This window comes from Cryptotermes secundus, unplaced genomic scaffold (assembly GCF_002891405.2).
Source record: "Cryptotermes secundus unplaced genomic scaffold, Csec_1.0 scaffold108, whole genome shotgun sequence".
Lineage (NCBI taxonomy): Eukaryota > Metazoa > Arthropoda > Insecta > Blattodea > Kalotermitidae > Cryptotermes > Cryptotermes secundus.
Genome location: NW_019719358.1, coordinates 2,170,367 through 2,189,440, shown reverse-complemented (window position 1 = coordinate 2,189,440; position 19,074 = coordinate 2,170,367).

The window sequence follows — 19,074 nt, the reverse complement described above, 5'->3', positions numbered from 1 at the left end:
GTTCTGGTCAAGTGGGATTTGTGGTGGACAAAGTGGCGCTGGGGCAGGATTTCTCCGAGTACTTCTGTTTCCTCTGCCAATCTTCATTCCACCAAACTCTCTATCATCATAATCACCCGGGGCAGGCTACAATAGGCCAATCAGTGGCCGCTGTGTCGAGTGGACCCAGTTGGACTCCTGACACCTCGTCAGGCTGCAGTTAGTTTTTTGTACGCGGATAATTATGAACCTCACCATCCGTGGGCCTTTCCACCTTGCAAATTCTAAATACCTGGTTGCTTTAAAGAATTTTACTTTTAAATATAAACGGCAAATTCTAAAATAAAATAAAGTTTTAACGTTACTCTCTAACATGCAATAGGTTGTTATATGTAGGCCTCTAATAATATTTCACAATTTTCTATTCAATAAAATATAACTTGTTTTAGACGACCCGTCTTTGAATAATTAAAATGTTTTTTTTTATTTATTTGACTGTACCGGACCTTATTTAATCTCAAGCGTGTGTCTATATAATCTTGTTTACTTGCAAAAGTTCAAATTAACTGAACTAACTCACTGGAACTAAATCCTTACTGGGAAGCATAACAACCACACGGCTGGTAAAAATTCGCAGCCTCTCATGAAGGTTCAGATTTTATTAGCAGTACACAAGAGCTCGCCCATACTATCGATCCCGATCCAGATGGATCCTGCCTCCATTCCCTCGCCAAATTCTTTCAAGGATTTTTTATAATTTGTCCTCCATTATAAGTTTACTTCTTCCATGTGAAATCTCCTCTTCACATTAGCCGTCAAATATTTTTATGCTTCCTCAACTCTCACGTTCGTACTACATGTCCATGTTATCCTCCATTTCCTCTCAGTTGAACTCAGTTCTTATTTATTTATGTGCTAACTTAACTGTCCAAAACTCAATAACAAAGTGAACGAGAGTAAACGAAAAGAAACAAAACACACATAAACATAACACAAAAAAGGAAATTTATATTATTAAAATAATAATAATAATAACAATTACATTAACTCAAATGAAAGCTTTCATTAAAAATCAATGAAAGTATATTATATGCATTAATAGAGGAACGGTAGCGTAGTGGTTGAGGCGCTATGCTACAAGCCGGAAGGTCACGGGTTGAAGTCCCGATAAGGGCATTGGATATTTTTCAATTGATCTAATCCTTCCAGCCTCACTATGGCCCTGGGGTTCACTCAGCCTCTAACAGAAATGAGTACCAGGAATTAATTAAATAATTTTCCTGGGGAGTAAAGCGCGGCCGGCGCGTAAGGCTGACAACCTTACCGCCATCTTTGAGCCGATTGTGTAGATAGTGTGGGAGCCTCAACGTCTCAAAACCCTATGGGCCTTCACGGCCTGGTACAGGGATAGCTTTACTTTTACTTTAATAGAGGAACGGTATGTTAATGATGGAAAGAAACGTGACTAGTATACAGTATGACAGAGAGAAATCATTAAAGTTTCATCAATACACGAGTACTATAGCAACAATAATGCTTTTCTCTATTTACGTGCACATGTAGCAGCCCTAAACAAATTATAACATAAGGAAAAGTGAACATGAAATGAAACTCATATACACGCAAAGTTTCTCTGGCACACCACATGATGTGTCCAGTGTTTCAGAGACTGTCTCTGTCTCCATCATCAGGAATTTCTGTGATGACTGTCCATTTCATCAGTCATGTATATATATACAGAGACATGGCTGATGGGATAATGAGTTTCACTGTTTACTGTCGCCATGAAAACTTCAAGCAACTTACAGGTGAGTGTGGCGACCGGATATAAGAACAAATCTTGCAATTCGGTATTAAAATTAAGACTGTTATCCTCCTTTAAAAAGGCCACAGAACCATGCATGGTTCTAAGGGCGATGAAGGAATTCGGAAATATGCGATGTTGCTTAAGAAGATGTTCGTGATTTACGCTGGTTTCGTGGTACTGTTAGAACAGTGAAAGCTAAGAGAAAACTAGGGGCTGTGAATACAGTGAAAATAGAACGGAAAATGCTGATATTGATTCCTCTCGGAAAATATAACTTCAAAAAAAAAAAAATTAATATGGTTAAGATCAATGGTCAGGAACTAGTTTGTGAGATTGGAAAATGGGCGAAACTGGCTCAGGATCGTGTTCAATGGCAGGGTTTGGCATGGGCTGGGTTGCATATCCACGTTCTGATAGATCTAGCCAATCAGTATCCTCGAAGCTCGTTTTTTACGATATAAGAAAATGTACAATTCGTTTATTCTCTCCTAGTTCTCTCCGAGTGAGTTTCCCACTCGCGGCCTGTCGGGATGGGGCGAAGTTTGCGTCAGTGAGGCTCAGACCCCGCTGCTGTCAGTGGTTTGTATCCTGAGCCGTGCTGTTTCTGTGTGCCCCTTTATATTGGAGTTCGAATCGAAACTGAAGGATTGCGAGATTGCGCCATGAACCATCTACTCTCCTTTCCCGCGGCATGTAACATCACGAGTAAAATGCGGGTTGTGTAGGCTGTGAGATATAGCCAACACGCAGTCATGTTTGTTCGGTACAGTCCGTATTTTTTTTATTGCTAGTGGGGTGGGACTAAGTCCCTTGTACTGCGGCCACTTCTGGCCTATTGTACCAGCCCCAGATGATAGGTGAGGGTGATTCTGCAGCAATTGGTGGGATGAAGATTGGCAGGGGAAACCGAAGTACACGGAGAAAACCTGCCCCAGCGCCACTTTGTTCACCACAAATCCCACTTGACCATACCCGGGATCGAACCATACAGTCCGTATACCGTACATTCATAAAATCGCAAAATAAAACTTTAGTATCCATTAGTCGCCCACCTACGTCTTGCTCTTCCCAGTGGTTCTTTCCTTCTAGCTTTCCCACCAACATCGTATATGCATTCATCTTCACCCCATACGTGCTACATTCCCTGCCCATCTCATCTTCCTTTACTTGATGATTCTAATTACACTTGGAGAAGAGTACAATATACGCAATCTGTAATGATGGGAAAGAAAAGAACTGATTCAGAGAAGAAAACAATAGTTTCGCTATAGAAAACAAACAGCGTACATTTCGAAGAATTAAACACAGAAATAATGTAAATGCTAGGCACAACTGGAAGCAGAGAATGCCGTATAAAGTTGCATCCAGTTCGGAGACTGTTAGAGAGGGAGGATACTTCTATTCTTCGCAATACAAAGAGGTCTGAAGTCCGTCTTTAAAATTCACCTCTCGTCCTTGCGAATATCAGTGTGTCTAAATAAAGTATCGATTGTTGGGGTTGAGAGGAAAGGCACGAGGAAAAGGACCGACTTGTTAGAACCATATTTCGCTATTCTAAACTTTAATACATCACGACGGTGGCTGTGCAAGAGAAGAGGCCGAGCGAGTCTTACCGAGAAAGATGAATGAAATAAGAATCCCAAAATGTCGCACTAACTTGGATTGCCAATATTATTTTCGTTTCCCTTGAGCCCGAGAAGCACAGTGGCCAAGGGAAAGTAGAAAGAAGGAAGGAAGGCAGTTCAACACTCCACATTTCCTCCTCTTACCCTTACTGAATTTAAAATAGGAACGAAAAGCGAGAAATGCTTCGAATAGAAAATGTAGTGGGGTCATTCTCAGGGTCTACATATCAACTGAAAATGAACTGCCCTATAGCCATAAACATATGAAACCTGTCTACACTTGCAATGGCTATTCATTTGCTAAAGTTCCGACAAAACTTTCTCGTAAATCTGTCAGCCGACCCAAGTGGAATTTGCTCCAATGGCGGATATGCACGTGACTAGTTCCCCTGTCAATGTTATCTACTTCAGAAACGGATACAAGCTGCCCCACTTAGCGTTCTTCTCTACAGCAAAGAAACTATGGAGACAGTGTCTTGAAACAAGCCGCATTGCGATGTACGACATCAGCGTTTCCAGTGAACGAGCACATATATTAATGTCACAGTTCTGTGTCTACTTCCAATCTTACTTCAATCAAAGTTCTCTGAAAACTTTAGAGTCGGAGAGAGAGACAGGTAACCATTTACGAAGTATCATATCTTATGCATTGTATCTAGTGTGGGGCTGATACTTCTGACAGAAGAAAAAATTATTCCATTTGGAAGTTAGAAACATTAGATAAAAAGTAAACACAGGACGAGTCAGCTTTACGGAATGGACGTGCAGTTTTCATCGTAGGGAAATTCCGTAACATGAACCCTGCTTTTATTGACTCATTTATTATCAGTGAAGATGCGTTTCTTCTGAAAATATTTGTATACAAACCTGTAATAAAACACAGCTTTACCCACCTGAACAGCAGTAGGTACACAGACATCTCCAAGATGGCAGGGCACTGCATAATCCAAAGTAAAATGAAAATGGCAACAATGATACCAGCCATTCCTGTGCATCTGTTAACCTTATCTAGCTACGTCAAGGATGCGTGAGAATATACATAATTCTTCCTTTAAAAAATGGAACTGGCTTAATTCTTTGTTTTCCATTTTGCATTTTAAAACATATTAGTATTTAAAAAAAATTACTAGTAAAGACAACACCACACGTTGAGGAGGAAACGAAAACCAGGCGCAAATAACTAACGCGAGGAACAAGCTGCCGGGGAAAACATTTTAATATATTTTACGGAAGTGACGACACCCTGAGTGAAGTGAAACAACAAATTATAAAAGAATTTTATCTCATTTCAATTGAAGGAGAATTGCAGCGTGTGGTTTTTAAAATGAACTGGAACAGCGAAACAGTGTAGCAGTTTTAACAAGGTCTTGATTGAATATTTGTAATAAAACACCTGAAGATGGCCCTTTGAGGCCGAAACATGTAGTGTTAAGTGTTAAAGAACATATTGAAGTGTAAAATAAGTGTTGTAATTTAAACGGATATAGACAAATGGACGCTAATTACCATCAGGGCGAACTTAGGATCGGCAATACAAGACGTATAACTAGATTGTGTAGTGTTTGAAAGGACAAAACTCTGTCACCTGGACTTACCTAATGTGGGGATGCATTGCAGTAGTCTCATCTTCTTCCGATAGGTTGCTCTTTTATCATCGTCTAAATAAAAAGAGGAAAGTTCATTGTCATGTTCTTTTGCCAATAACAAGTAACATCGTGTTGCGTGGCAGACCTGCCTAGCGAATTCTCTACTATTTGTGAATGGTCGTTTTAATTTGAAGTGAAAGTTTAATAATACAAACTCATTTACACACGTTAATAGAACCGCTATTTTATAGTTTGGATTGAAATATTTGTTACAACAGATATGACCACAAAGCAAAAATAAAATAAATTACAACCAAACCGAAAACGACAAATGTTCTCTGATATACCAGATAGGCTTTGCAAACCGCTGTAATAAACTGTAATAAAAAGTAGTTAACATGTTTCTCTCTTACAAAAGAGTAAAAATAAATTAATAATAAGACGAATGATTGATATGTGAGCAGACACAATGTTCTAGACCTGGACCAAATAATCCAGTTTATTGCGCTGCAGGGCAGCATGCGGGTCTAGCACTTAGTAGTATATCCTATGTAACACATTATGTAAGCTGCTACAGAAATACATAAGAAAGAATTATGGCTACTAAACGTTGATCTTGCAGGTTAGAGTAAGTTATATTTTAATAATTTAATTATAGGTGACTTAACGACGCTAGCAAAACTGCACAATGAGGAGCTTCATAACTTATACTCTTCTCCAAGTATAATTAGAATCATCAAGTCAAGGAAGATGAGGTGCGCAGGGAATGTAGCATGAATATGGGAGACGAGGAATGCGTATAGGATATTAGTGGGAAAGCCAGAAGGAAAGAGACCACTGGGAAAACCAAGGCGTAGGTGGGTGGAAAATATTAAATTGGATCTTAGAGAGATATGATGGGATGGTATGGATTGGATAGATCTGGCTCAGGATAGGGACCAGTAGAGGGCTCTTGTGAACACGGTAATGAACCTTCGGGTTCCATAAAATGCTGGGAAATTCTTGAGTAGCTGCAGAATTGGCGGCTCCTCCAGAAGGGCGCAGCTCCATGAGTAAGTAAGTAAGTAAGTAACGAGGCTAGCAATATCTGAAGAAGGTATAATGTCAAACAATAGGAATATTGACTGAATAATGAAACTGAGAGGCTGTTTAAGGACGAGGTAGTGTCCTAATTTCAGATACTACTCCGTGGCTTTGAGTACGCAAGTATACTATACCGACCGAGCGACCGCTGCTTGTCGGCGAAGTTAGTGCCAACTTTTGTGAAGAGAAAGCATCGCGTGATCAACGCAATGGATTTCCCCGGCCGTTAAACTCGGTTTTCTAGGACGGTCTAATTTCAGATAATATCCTTGCAATTTGCCTGGAGGAACCGAATAAAACTATGAAACATTGTTTTGCACAGACTGTTCCCACATGATTATTTGTCCCAGATTGTTAACGGGGACACGCAGTAGCGTAGTTGCTTGATGCACTATGCTAAAAGCCGGAAGGTCGCGGGTTCGATTCCCGATGAGATCATTGAATTTTTTCAGTTTATCTGATCCTTATGGCCCTGGGGTCAACTGAGCCCTTAACACAAAATAGTACCAGGAATATTCCGGGGTAAAAGAGAGGCCGGCGCCATCTGTGAGCCAATTGTCTAGAAAATATGGTAGCCTCAGCATCTCACATCCCTATTGGCCTCCACGGCCGGGTACAGGGATAGCTTTACTTTTACATTACTTTACTTCTCTTTCTATCAAGATTAGTCTCAGATAATAATTTTTTCTTTTATTCTGACTTGTAGCTCCATTCCATTTCCTGAATCACTGCACAGCTTGCTTCGTCTCTCTTATTGATGAATCACAGTACATTTGTTTTCAATCACCCATTAAAACCATGTAAGCACCCTTTTTTTATTGCTAGTGGGGTGGGACTAAGTCCCTTATACTGCGGCCACTTCTGGCCTATTGTACCAGCCCCAGATGATAGGTGATGGTGACTGTGGAGCAATTGGTGAAATGGAGATTTGCAGGGGAAACCAAAGTACTCGGAAAAAACCTGCCCAAGCACCACTTTGTCAACCACAAATCCCACTTGAGCAGACCCGGGATCGAACACGGGCCGCCACTGTGGAAAGCCAGCGACTAACCGCTTGAGCTATAGCGCGGTCCATGTAAGCCCCCTTCCCTTTTTTTTTATTGCTAGTGGGGTGGGACTAAGTTCCTTGCACAGCGGCCACTTCTGGCCTATTTTACCAGCCCCAGATGATAGCTGAGGGTGATTGTGGAGCAATTGGTGGAATGAAGATTCGCAGGGGAAACCGAAGTACTCGGAGAAAACCTGCACCAGCGCCACTTTGTCCACCTCAAATCCCACTTAAACAGACCCCGGGATCGAACCCGGGCCCCCGCGGTGGGAAGCAAGCGACTAACCGCTTGAGCTATGCACCCTTACCTTCCTCAATTAAATTAATTTCCGTCCACTTGCTAGTTTCGTTCTCCTCAACGTCGGTATGTTTAGCAGTGATGTTTCGTGCGTAAACATTTTCTGAATCTTCTTCAGCACGTAAATATTTTATCAGTTCCTGAGGAAAGGTGGAAGAAGCCAATGCGAATTTCATTAAACAATGGAAGACTATTATTATTAACGGAAAACTTTATTCCTTCATGATATGTTCTGTTTTTTATTGCTTGTACAAACCTGAGGCCATCAGACAATATTTCTGTCTAATTAGTTTCCAAATTGATGTCATATTTTCTATGATTTGATTAGCACGTTCTTCAGATCAGTTTGGCAGTTCATTTCTTTCTATAGTATAGGTTCATAGCATTATATTTTTGATATGTTTTTGTTTGTTTTGACAAGGCTCACGCAATCTTAAGTATGCCACAAACGATTCGATATGTATGTTTGGTACTTTTCGTTTATATTCTTCAGCAATCTTGTTCTGTTCCCGTGACCATCTTAAAGAAGTCTTTGGTGAATTACGCTGAACCAATTTTCGCAGCAGACGTACTAAAAATTTATGATCCATCAGCCGAAACTAAGACGTAGGTGGGTGGACAATATTAAAATGGATCTTTGAGAGAGGATGGGATGGTATGGATTGAACTGATCTGACTCAGGATAGGGTCCAGTGGAGGGCTCTTGTGAACGCGGTAATGAAGCTTGGGATTCCATAAAAAGCTGGGAATTTCTTGAGTAGCTACACAAGAAGGGCTCAGCTCCATGAGTGATGATGATGATGATGATGAAGATAAGCGGAAACTGGTGCTATCAGTTTCTGCTCATCCCCTATTTTGAAAACATCAGAACGTTTTACTCGTCTGTAGTGAACTGATTGTAGTATATTGGACAAAATTTTGGTACCTTCAATTTCACTTGAACTTTTCACACATTTTTTAGTTAAATATAACTGAGTGTCTCCTTTTCTTTAACTAATTCTTGTCCTGAAACCTCACAGAATCTCTCAGTAGTTCGTGTGATATCCATTTCAGCAAAATTTAAAAATAACTGTCTTAACACTTCAGTAAGATAGAACAGCACAACGAAACTCGAAACCATAGCGAACAACGCACCTCACTAAACTGCACTAACAAATTCACTGAAGGCAGCTTCTAATGTTGAAGGCGTCTGAACATGTCGGTACAGGTACATTCAGGGCAGATCAACTTTTCTGACTTCTACATGGAAAATCGTAACATTTACCGTGATCAACTTGTAAAACCCCGAAAATATGAGGCGAATAGTTGCTTTTTTCGGGACTTTACCGACACTGTTTGTTAAAGCCCTTTTTCGGAGCTTAAATCTTAGGTTTTACCAAAATTCGGGCTTCTAAGATACCGTAACACATATAGTACTCGTATATTACAAATATGACCGCCTCTGTGGTCTAGTGGTCAGAGTTCGATTCTAGGCGCTACCAGAATTTTTCTGAGAAGTAGTGGGTCTGGTATGGGGTCCACTCAGCCTCGTGAGGATAATTGAGGAGCTATTTTAAGGAAGTAGCGGCTCCGGTCTAGAAAACCGAAATTAGTGTCCGTGGGGATTCGTTGCGCTGACCACGCGACACCCTCTATCCGCTGAGGTTGGCACTAACTTCGGCGACAAGCGGCGATCGCTCGGTCGGTATAGTTCGCTTGCGGACAAAATCACGGAGTTTGTTTTGTTGTTTCTATATGACAAATATATTTTTGAATTTACACCTGTAGTTCTTTAATTCACTTATCTCTCAAAGATCAAAGAACATTCTATATTCAACTGAAGCAACATCGGTCACCTAAGACGCCTGTCGATTATGCAACACACTGTGTAAAATCCTTTGTGAATTTTTATATACTGTCCAGACAAACGAGTGGCGTATGAACGTAATCTGGTTGCATCTTCTTTTAGGCGATGACCTTTGAGTGTATGCATGAACGGTCATTTCCTCCCTGTTTTGCAAGGTTAAACGAGGTCATCATGTAGCCTGAGGGTGGACAGGCCAACACTTGGTATGCTGTCCGCTGCAATGCTCCCACGTATTGATCGCCCTAGGAGCGGGTATGCGCTGAGATCGGGCGATAAATGGGCGGTGGGGCGCAGAAAACTAACAATGTGAAACACAAGTAAGACGTTAATACTGTGTTCCATGTTTAATCCCCCTCCGCCATTTCTTGTTACTTTCGCCATCTTGCGTCTATTACTGACGTAATTTTCCGGTTTATATTACGAAGCTCTTAGGATCAGAAAGCTGTGTAGCTTCGAATGAGTGTTTTATCGGCGAATAATGAATTTAAAAAATAACGTAGAAGGAAGCGAGAATGCTATAACCGAGGAAATGTTCCAAAATTCGCCTAGAGGGACTGAAGAAAAACACGAAAATTTCAGTCAGGGTAGCCGATGTTCCTACGGTTCGAAATGAGCACCTCGCGAATACAAGTCTAGAACGTTAACGCTACATCAGCATGATCGTTGTTACAGACGTTATTTTAATTAAAATAACAAAATATGCACCTCAGGAAGATATAAAATAGATATAATGTCTCTCACTATTAAAGTTCTCTCGAAGAAAGATTCTTTATAAACAGTCCGTTGCTAGGTCACGCAACAATAGAGGAAGTTGTGTTTTCAGTGTCAGCGGTGTCGTCGCAACAGTGGATAGCGATCAAGTGACATGTTTTCTGTAGATCCGATCGAAGCGCCAATAGGTTGGCTGGATAGCGATCACGTGACATGTGCTTACTTTTGGTCGATATCCGTTCCATGGCTATATAAGGAGAACCGTCAGCTGTAAACTGAGAGAGTGAATAGGAACTAGCAGTACAGAGGAATTAAAAGTCGGCCTGTGAAGTCTTAACGTGTGAGTATAAGGTTTCATTTATGTGTAATATTTGGAGTGTGTTATTTAGTGAGACTGTTATAGTTCCTGTGTTACAAATCCGTAGGCTCTGTGCATAGTGCTTATAAGATAAGAGAGTAACAGAATTAGTTCAAGGGCAGTTACGAGTCAGTCGTTATCTGGAGGAGTGAGTCCAGAAGAAATTTAATTCCGATGTTCCAGAGTGAATGAAGACGAAATAGAAACAATAATTCATAGTGATTTGAAGTGCTAGTATCTGTGTTGAGATCCGTTGCCAGGAGACTACTAGTGAAGAGTAGGAATCCTAGTTCATGAGGAACGGTATTTGGAAAGTGTGCAATCAGCGATAGTGCTGTAATTAAATATGATTGAGAGAACTTCTAACCGCTGTGCAAATAGCAAATTCAATCACCCGAACCACAACCCTTTACTTTCGTCACACGTACCATCCTACACGTGACAAAATTTATATACACACTTTGTATATACGAATACTGCACACTAACATTTGAACTGGAGAAAGGTGTACAGCATTGGGATTAGCATTATATCGCCTATTTCAGCCATTTATATAGCCACTTCGATTTCAAAGAGTCCCTCAAGGAACTGCACATTCGGGCAGAGATGAAAACGTGGTTGTTGTCATAGTGTTCCTCATCTTCCATTCAGCCACAGTAACCAACGTTCAGTATAGAATATATTCGAAACTTTAAATTCACTTCTTTCCTGATTTGAATTCCGAGACAAACGGCGCAACACGAAAGTTGGACATAAATGCGGCGACAGAAATTTGAATTCTGAATATATCTGCATTAGTTTTCCGCAAGACCGTTTCATTCGTGTGGGTTGGTTTCGTGAATCGTCTGGTATAAAACAACACTACTAAAACATGCCACATATTGAAATATATTCTTGCCATTTTTTCCATTAGTTACTTCCTGTAAAAATTGCTTTGTTTATTATTTCTTTTTATAGCCCTGAGTGAAAGCATTGGCAAGGAAGGTAAAGCTATCCCTCTAACAGGCCGTGAAGGCCTGTAGGGTTGTGAGACGTCGACGCTCCCACATTTTCTCTAGACAATCGGCTCACAGAGGGCGTAAGGTTGTCAGCCATAAGCGCCGGCCGCCCTTAACCTCCCCCCAGGAAGATTCCTTGTACTCACTTCTGTTAGAGGCTGAAGTCGACCCCAGAGCCATAGTGCGGCTGGAAGGATTAGGTAAATTGTAAAATAAAATGAACTTATCGGGACTCGAACCCTCGGCCTTCCGGCTTATAGCATAGTGCCTCAGCCAACTACGCTACCGCGTTCTCCCGAGTGAATGCATTGGCAAAAAATAAAAAGTCTCGAATTATAGGTACAGGTAGGACCAAAATTTTTCTTCCTTTAATTACTTATAGATGATATATTTTCAATTAAAAGAAAATATCCATAAGTTACTGAAATTCACATATCTGCGTCTCGACACAATGAGGCCCTGTAAGGGACGATTTGTAGTAAATTACAGTTACACGATGGATACAAGGAACATTCACTAATTGTGTTCCTTTCTTACTATTATTAATACAAAACTTAAATATTTGTGTTCACGGTCTGCGTCTAGTTTCATTTTGTGCACTGTTAAATCCTCAACTACACCATCCCAGTGAAAATTTGTATTTATTGCCGTCAGCACAAATTTTGAATGGACACACTGTACGTTAGGGGCACGCGGCAGCGTAGTTGGTTGAGGGGCTATGCTACAAGCCGAAGGTCGCGGATTCAAGTCATTGAATTCTTATCAATTGATCTCATCCTTCCAGGCGCACTATGGCCCTGGGGTTCACTCAGCCTCTAACAGAAATGAGTACAAGCAATTAATTAAATAATTTTCCTGGGGAGTAAAGCGTGGCCGGCGCGTAAGGCTGACAACCTTACCGCCATCTTTGAGCCGATTGTCTAGATAATGTGGGACTCTCAACATCTTACAACCCTATGAGCCTTCACGGCCTGTTACAGGGATAGCTTTACCTTTTTACTTTACTTACACTGTACGTTAACTATATATTATATATTCCAGCCTTCGGCCATCATTAGGATTGCACATTCACAGTTGGCTGCACTGCTCAACCATTGTAAAGGGGGTGTCAACAATGCAGCCAACTGTGTATGTGCATTTCTAACCATGGCTGAAGGCTGAAACACATATCAAGTTTTACTGTATAGTTTATCTATACAAAAATTGTGCTGAAGGAAATAAATTCAATTGGACATGTAGTAGAATATATTCTACAATATGGTAAATATAATCAGATAATTTTGATGAATTATTATCAAGTAATTTTATACCTGAGAAGTTTACTCAATATTATATATTAATAAATTTAAATATTTTTTCTCGAATTCTGATTTTTGTATTGTGGTTTACAAATGTTTTGTTCGCTATTCCAGTTACAAAAAATTATGTAAGATAATAATTCTGATATATTCCCCATCATACACTCATAGATATTACAAATATAGTGTAAGCCACTTCTTTCTTCAAGTTAGAAATTAAATACGGATCTGAATATAAAATCATATAAACGGCCAGACAGAGTAATGTAATTAACACTGCTCTGTTATTCATGATATATTTGCAGTGTCAACAAATTAATTTAAAGTCCTTAATAAACTGTCGTAATCCCTCAAATTAACATATTCTTTTGCTTCGTAATTAGGTTCCATGCACGTTTAATAAAGAATCACTAAGTCCATACACTTCAGTCGTAAATATTCACTTCTTCTCTCTTACAGTAAAAGTTGACATTCCTTCCGGTAGAATAATTCTGACGGCACGTAGGAATATACAGGTCATTATTTCGTATAATGTAGGACACAAAACACTTCTTACGAAATTGCCACAATAGTTAAGTGTTGTTAAGTTATGAATATGATTTCATATTTAATTCACGTTTTACTCACAAAAAACTAACGTCCTCCTTATATAGTCCATCACGATTGTATCCACATCAGCTAAACACTGGGATTCATCGATAAATTCTGTATCCAATACACAATATTGTAGTCGTTATGGCATGGCTTTGTATAGGTACTGAGGGTGTTGTTACATAAATACATTTATAGAAATATACACTTTATTTTTTTGATGTTCAGATTGAATTATAATAATGAGTAGAAGCAGGGCACTAAAGTGTAGGTGGTTGGATAATGTCCTGCAAGTCCTCAAAATTTTAAAACTGACAGCTTGATGGAAGGAGGCAAATATTTGGAAGGATGTTATGAGGGAGGCCAAGGCTCACAAAGGGCTGTAACGCCAGATAATAAGAAGAAGACGTAGAAGAAGGTTGTTTTATCAATTAAACACAGCAACACAGCCAAGTTTTCTAAGGTGTAATGATCCAGAAACCTGATCAACCACAACGTCGAATTGTATGAAAGCCCGAATTATGTAAGCACACTGCAATTTAGTGTTAGGACGTTTCGTGCTGTAAGTAAATACGTTTCGAGAGATGAAATGAAAAGTGAGAATGGTTTTCCGTGTGTTAATTTCTGTGGTATGTCACCATCGGACACGTTAGTGGTACTCATGATGGCGGCGGTAACCGTGGGTGAAATGGAGCATGGGCAAATTTCAGCAGGCTAAACAATGGAACCATAGAGAGGCACGAATGAGGAAGCTTATATTTTACCACATTTTGGGAGGGGGGGATTATGTGTACGTGAGAATATAAAAAGAACAATGGGAACAATGCAATGAGTTTTAAGTCCCACCACCTACACCAGAAATACATCCGTCATCTCTACGAGCTTAAGTACCTTCACAAAATTTCAGGAGAAAAAAATAAATTAGAACTGATAATCCAAATGATCATCTAGTACAATGGCGTCCATGTAGACCCAGGGTATATGGATGATATTTTTTATCAGTAACAAGAGGAACTTCGTTTCCATGCTTCGTCTGAAATCAGCAACAGCTTGACTCATGGCTGATTCCGTTACAGTTTACAAGACTGCAATGCCCCACGTAAATACTTGTATTGACAGAGACTATAATCTTCATATTTCGGAACGATGAAGCTGGGTGAGGGAGGAAGGGACTGAAAAGAGAGGGACAGAAGGAAACTGACATATCTACTCTGTCTACACTTCAAAACATAGTAGCCGCTAGCGTACATGTGTAGTGCTCATCTGAACTGAACTGCAGCAATTGTGATTATATCTCTACAGTACAAAGCATCATTTCAGCAGCGAAACTGAGACAGTACAGTGACATTATGTCTGATATAGACAGTGACATGGCGCTAACACAGCTACTGTAGAGTCTGAACTCAATGTTTTGGTTCAGGTAGTAGTTACTGTTTCTTATTTCTGCAGCGCCTTTAAAGGTTCCGGCTGCTTGTATTCCTCACACCTAACAAGATTAGTGATTTGTACTGTATTTGTACAAGTATTTGAATCGCTTTACGAAAACAACGAAATTATCAGTGTCGGATGATTGCGTACACAAATAACCCAGCAGGTAAAAAGGTAAAGCTATCCTTGTAATAGGCCGTGAAGGTCCATAGGGTTGTGAGACGTCAAGGTTCCCACATTTTGTCTAGAAAATGGGTTCACAGATGGCGGTAAGATTGTCAGCCTTATGCGTCGACCGCCCTTTACACCCTCAGGAAGATTCCTAGTACTCATTTGCATTAGAAGGTGAGTCGACAACAGGGCCATAGTGCGGCTCGAAGCATTATGTAAATTGAAAAATTCCACTTCATCGAGACTCGATCCCGCGACCTTCCAGCTTTTAGCATAGTGCCTGAACAAACTGTGTCACCGTGTGCCCCATATCCAACAGATATCCTCCCCAAAATTAGTCTTTGATATATGTATGGGATACTATTATATCCGACGAAAGCAAGGGTTTGTAAGTCATTTGCTACCAGCGGAGAGGTAGTCTGTGAGACATATGCACATAAGGCTCAAAGCTGTGTCTGGTGACTATAGCATACTGATACAGAGCAGATCGCTAGCCGAGATGAGTAAATACGTCAGTAGAAACAGCGAGGAAAGAATCGTGGGGCATTATTTGCTAACTTACTCTTAACAAAAAAATATAACTCATTCCTTCCATAACGAATTACGTAACAAGATTCATATGTGAGACAAACCAAGTTCGAGGTCTTCTCATAAATAACTGCAATTTACCTGAATCCGCTCAATCATCCATATTCAATAACTTCTTTTTTCCATATGTGTGTTCAATGATTGATTTCTTTCGTCATAAATAATAGGAATATTATTTGTTAGAAATCCTGAGTTTGGAGGAAAGCAGACATATTTAAAAATAATTATAACTTTCACAGTACTAAGACTGCGGTCTTTTGGAACTTTAGACCGTGCATCCAGGAAGTTAATTACCAAAGTTTCGGAGGAACGCACTAACTTGATATTCAATTCTATCCTGAAGATAAAATGTTTTCCTTCGAAACGTTTTTAATCCTTTACCAGACTATACTTTCTCACATCCCTTACTACTGCAGTCTTAATATTCACTGCACAGGTATTCAAAGGATTGTTTCAAAATATAATGCAAAATTATTGTTTACTCAAATCCATATTAACATTCCTTCTGAAAGCAGTAACTTACGAACAACCATACGTAGGCACATTCAAATTGTGAGATGGTAGAAAATAAACATTCAAGATTCAAGATGAAATTTTCATGTATGTTTCGAAAAAGAAAAGTGGCTACTTATGATTGAGTCTGTCAGCTTTCCGATACTGCATATCAACGTTCGCAAATACTTCGCAATATACAGAACAAAGTTTACAAGCCTTCTCTCATAAGTGGCTTCCATCTCCTTTCAGAGCTGTCCTTCTGTTTCTATACATAAAGAGATGTATTATGATCATGAAATTTATCACTGCCAATATGCAATTCAAGGTTACCATAGCAACGAAATTTTAACACGGACGTATTTTATATAGTAGGGCACGAACAAATGTATAGATTTCTCTTACACTATATCGTGTGTATTATGTGAATATTTTTTCACACATTTATCATACATAATCTGCAGAATCTGCAATAAATGTATATGTTCAATAAGTACTTGTTCGTGAATGAATTATACCCAGTGGTGTAACTCATATACTCTTCTTTTTGTTCACTTAGGTATCATATTAATTCTTGTATTGGGGTCTTACTCAGGTCTGTCTGGTAGAGTTAGGACGGTGTATCTCTTCAGTTATTTTTCTGTGGACGTGTGAAGTGCAGTATGCTATAGAGAGACAATTTATGATGGACTGTGCACGTTACTCAGAGATGGCGTTAACATCGGGTTCGACGCGTCATTCAGTAGCACATAGGGCTGGAAATTAATACGGAAGAAACCAGGAAACGTCAACAGTACATAATCTTTCACAACTTCCCGTGGAACTCTCAGCGGTTGTTACACCTGTAGGGATTTGAAGGGAAGTTCTTGTTGCGAAGTTCGTGCACAGTCTGATGTATCAACAAACTCTTTTCTAGCATACTTAAGCATAACTATGCACCTTACGAATTCAGCCCAAATACAGATGTGATTTCATGTTGGCGTCACATGATAATATACTTGAAAATTAAATTTACAAATCCCAAAAATTTATAAAAATGTACCTAAGGACATCACTTGAATTCAGAAATCCATTATTTCATATTTTTTTTCTCACGAATATGCTTTTAGAATATAGATGATGCAAATGGTAATTTCCTTTGTATTTTTAAACAGGACCGGTCACGGTAGCCGAGTGGTCTAAGACATTTACTGTCTTCGTCCGCTCGGAAGTCTGAATCGTGGGTTCGAATCCCACTCAGGGCATGGATATTTGGTATGTGTGTGTGTTTATTCTGTGTTTGTGTTGTCCTGTATTTAGGTAATCGCCTTGTGACGGGCTGATCATTCGTTCGAGGAGTCCTACCGTCTGTGAAATGATTAAAAGAATTAATGAAAAGCCTCAACACCAGTACCTGTATAAGAGGAACGGATGAAAAAAATTTAAACAATTACTTAGTCGGTTATTTAATGACGTGTACGTGGTATGTGTCGAGACAATACGCGTATTGTATCAGAACCAGGGACTTTCTAACACAGAAAGCAGTATATGGGTCACGACAGCATAACAACTGAGTGAGAAAGGAAGCTGATGACACACAATACACACGATACAAACAACAGCAGTAGAGAAAATCATCTTAACAAATATATCTAATAGAACTTTCACTGCATTTTAGTGCTATGCACTAAAAGTCTTATAACGTTTGAAATACAAAGAAAGCAGAATTACCTAACGACCTCAGTAGAGAGAGCAACACAAAGATAAAAGTCTAATAACGTAAAGTAACAGTGCCTCTTTTTAGATTTATTTCATAATAAATATCAATTACAAGTCTGCACTTAGAGGAAGCAATATCAGCTAAATGGACAGAAGCCTGGCCGTTCTATGGGAAGGCAACGTGCAGAGAGGAGCACATCACATAAAGCAGAATTAGCAGCTACAGACTGGTGTTTCGAACCCAACGTGAACTGATTTAGTATAGTGATATAGGAGATGATATCGAACTGAGGTCAGCAGGCCTCCACTTGCTGTGAATGAGGGGTAGTTTTATTTGTGGGCCCAGAAATGAAGCACCACGCCCTCTACAGTGGAGGACAAATACCTTAATGCAGTTGTAATACGGTAACATAGAAATATGTAAATCAGACATTGCAACCGAAATGTGTGAGAGGACGGGCCTAATAACAATCCTGTTGCTTGGACAGTCCATTTTAAAGTAGAACAGTTATAAAAATGTGATATGCCTAATAAAATTACATAAATGTGTAGTGTAAAGTGATAGTGGGCTACAACAATCTGACAGAATAGGCAAAACAGTAATATAGTAAAATAATAATATACATTAACATGAAAATGTGATAATTTGGTAATTATATATCGTTATAAAGTATATTGTATTACAATAATATAGGTTTAAGAAAATCTGATACTATACAAACTCCGTGGCCTGTAGTTCGCAAGCGAACTATATCGACCGAACGATCTCCGCTTGTCGGCGAAGTTAGTGCCAACTTTAGCGGATAGATGGTGTCTCGTGGTCAGCGCAACGGACCCCACGGCTGTTAATCTCGTTTTTCTAGACCGGAGCAGCTATTTCCTTGAAATAACTACTCAATTATCCTTACGAGGCTGAGTGGACCCCGTTCCAGACCCACTACTTCTCAGAAAAACTGGTAGCGCAGAGAATCGAACCCGGGCTCATAGATCTGTAGCTAGGAACTCTGACTACTAGACCAATTAATGTACAAATGCAACATTCTTATAGTGTAATAGTAATAGTAAAAATATGATAATGCATTTAAAATGTAATACCAATAAAGCATTAAGTAATTGCACAATAGTAAGATGGTAATGCGACAGCGTAATAATAATTATGATGATGATGATGATGATAATAATAATAATAATAATAATAATGCGGAAGTGACAATGTGTGATAGTATAATAATAATAAATTAATACAAATATATTGTGGTACACAGACCCTTTTGCTGTGCAGAGACTTCGCATCGGACCATTACAGCCGTTACTATGCAATTGGCGGATAGGCGCCGTTTCTGAGCAGAGGCTCGGGAAACACGTTCCCGCGGAAGCGATATCAGAATTATCGTTTTTTTTTTAATTCGCTTAGTGGGGGGTTGGAGTCCAACTGGGTCCTCTCGTCACGGCGACCACTGATTGGCCTA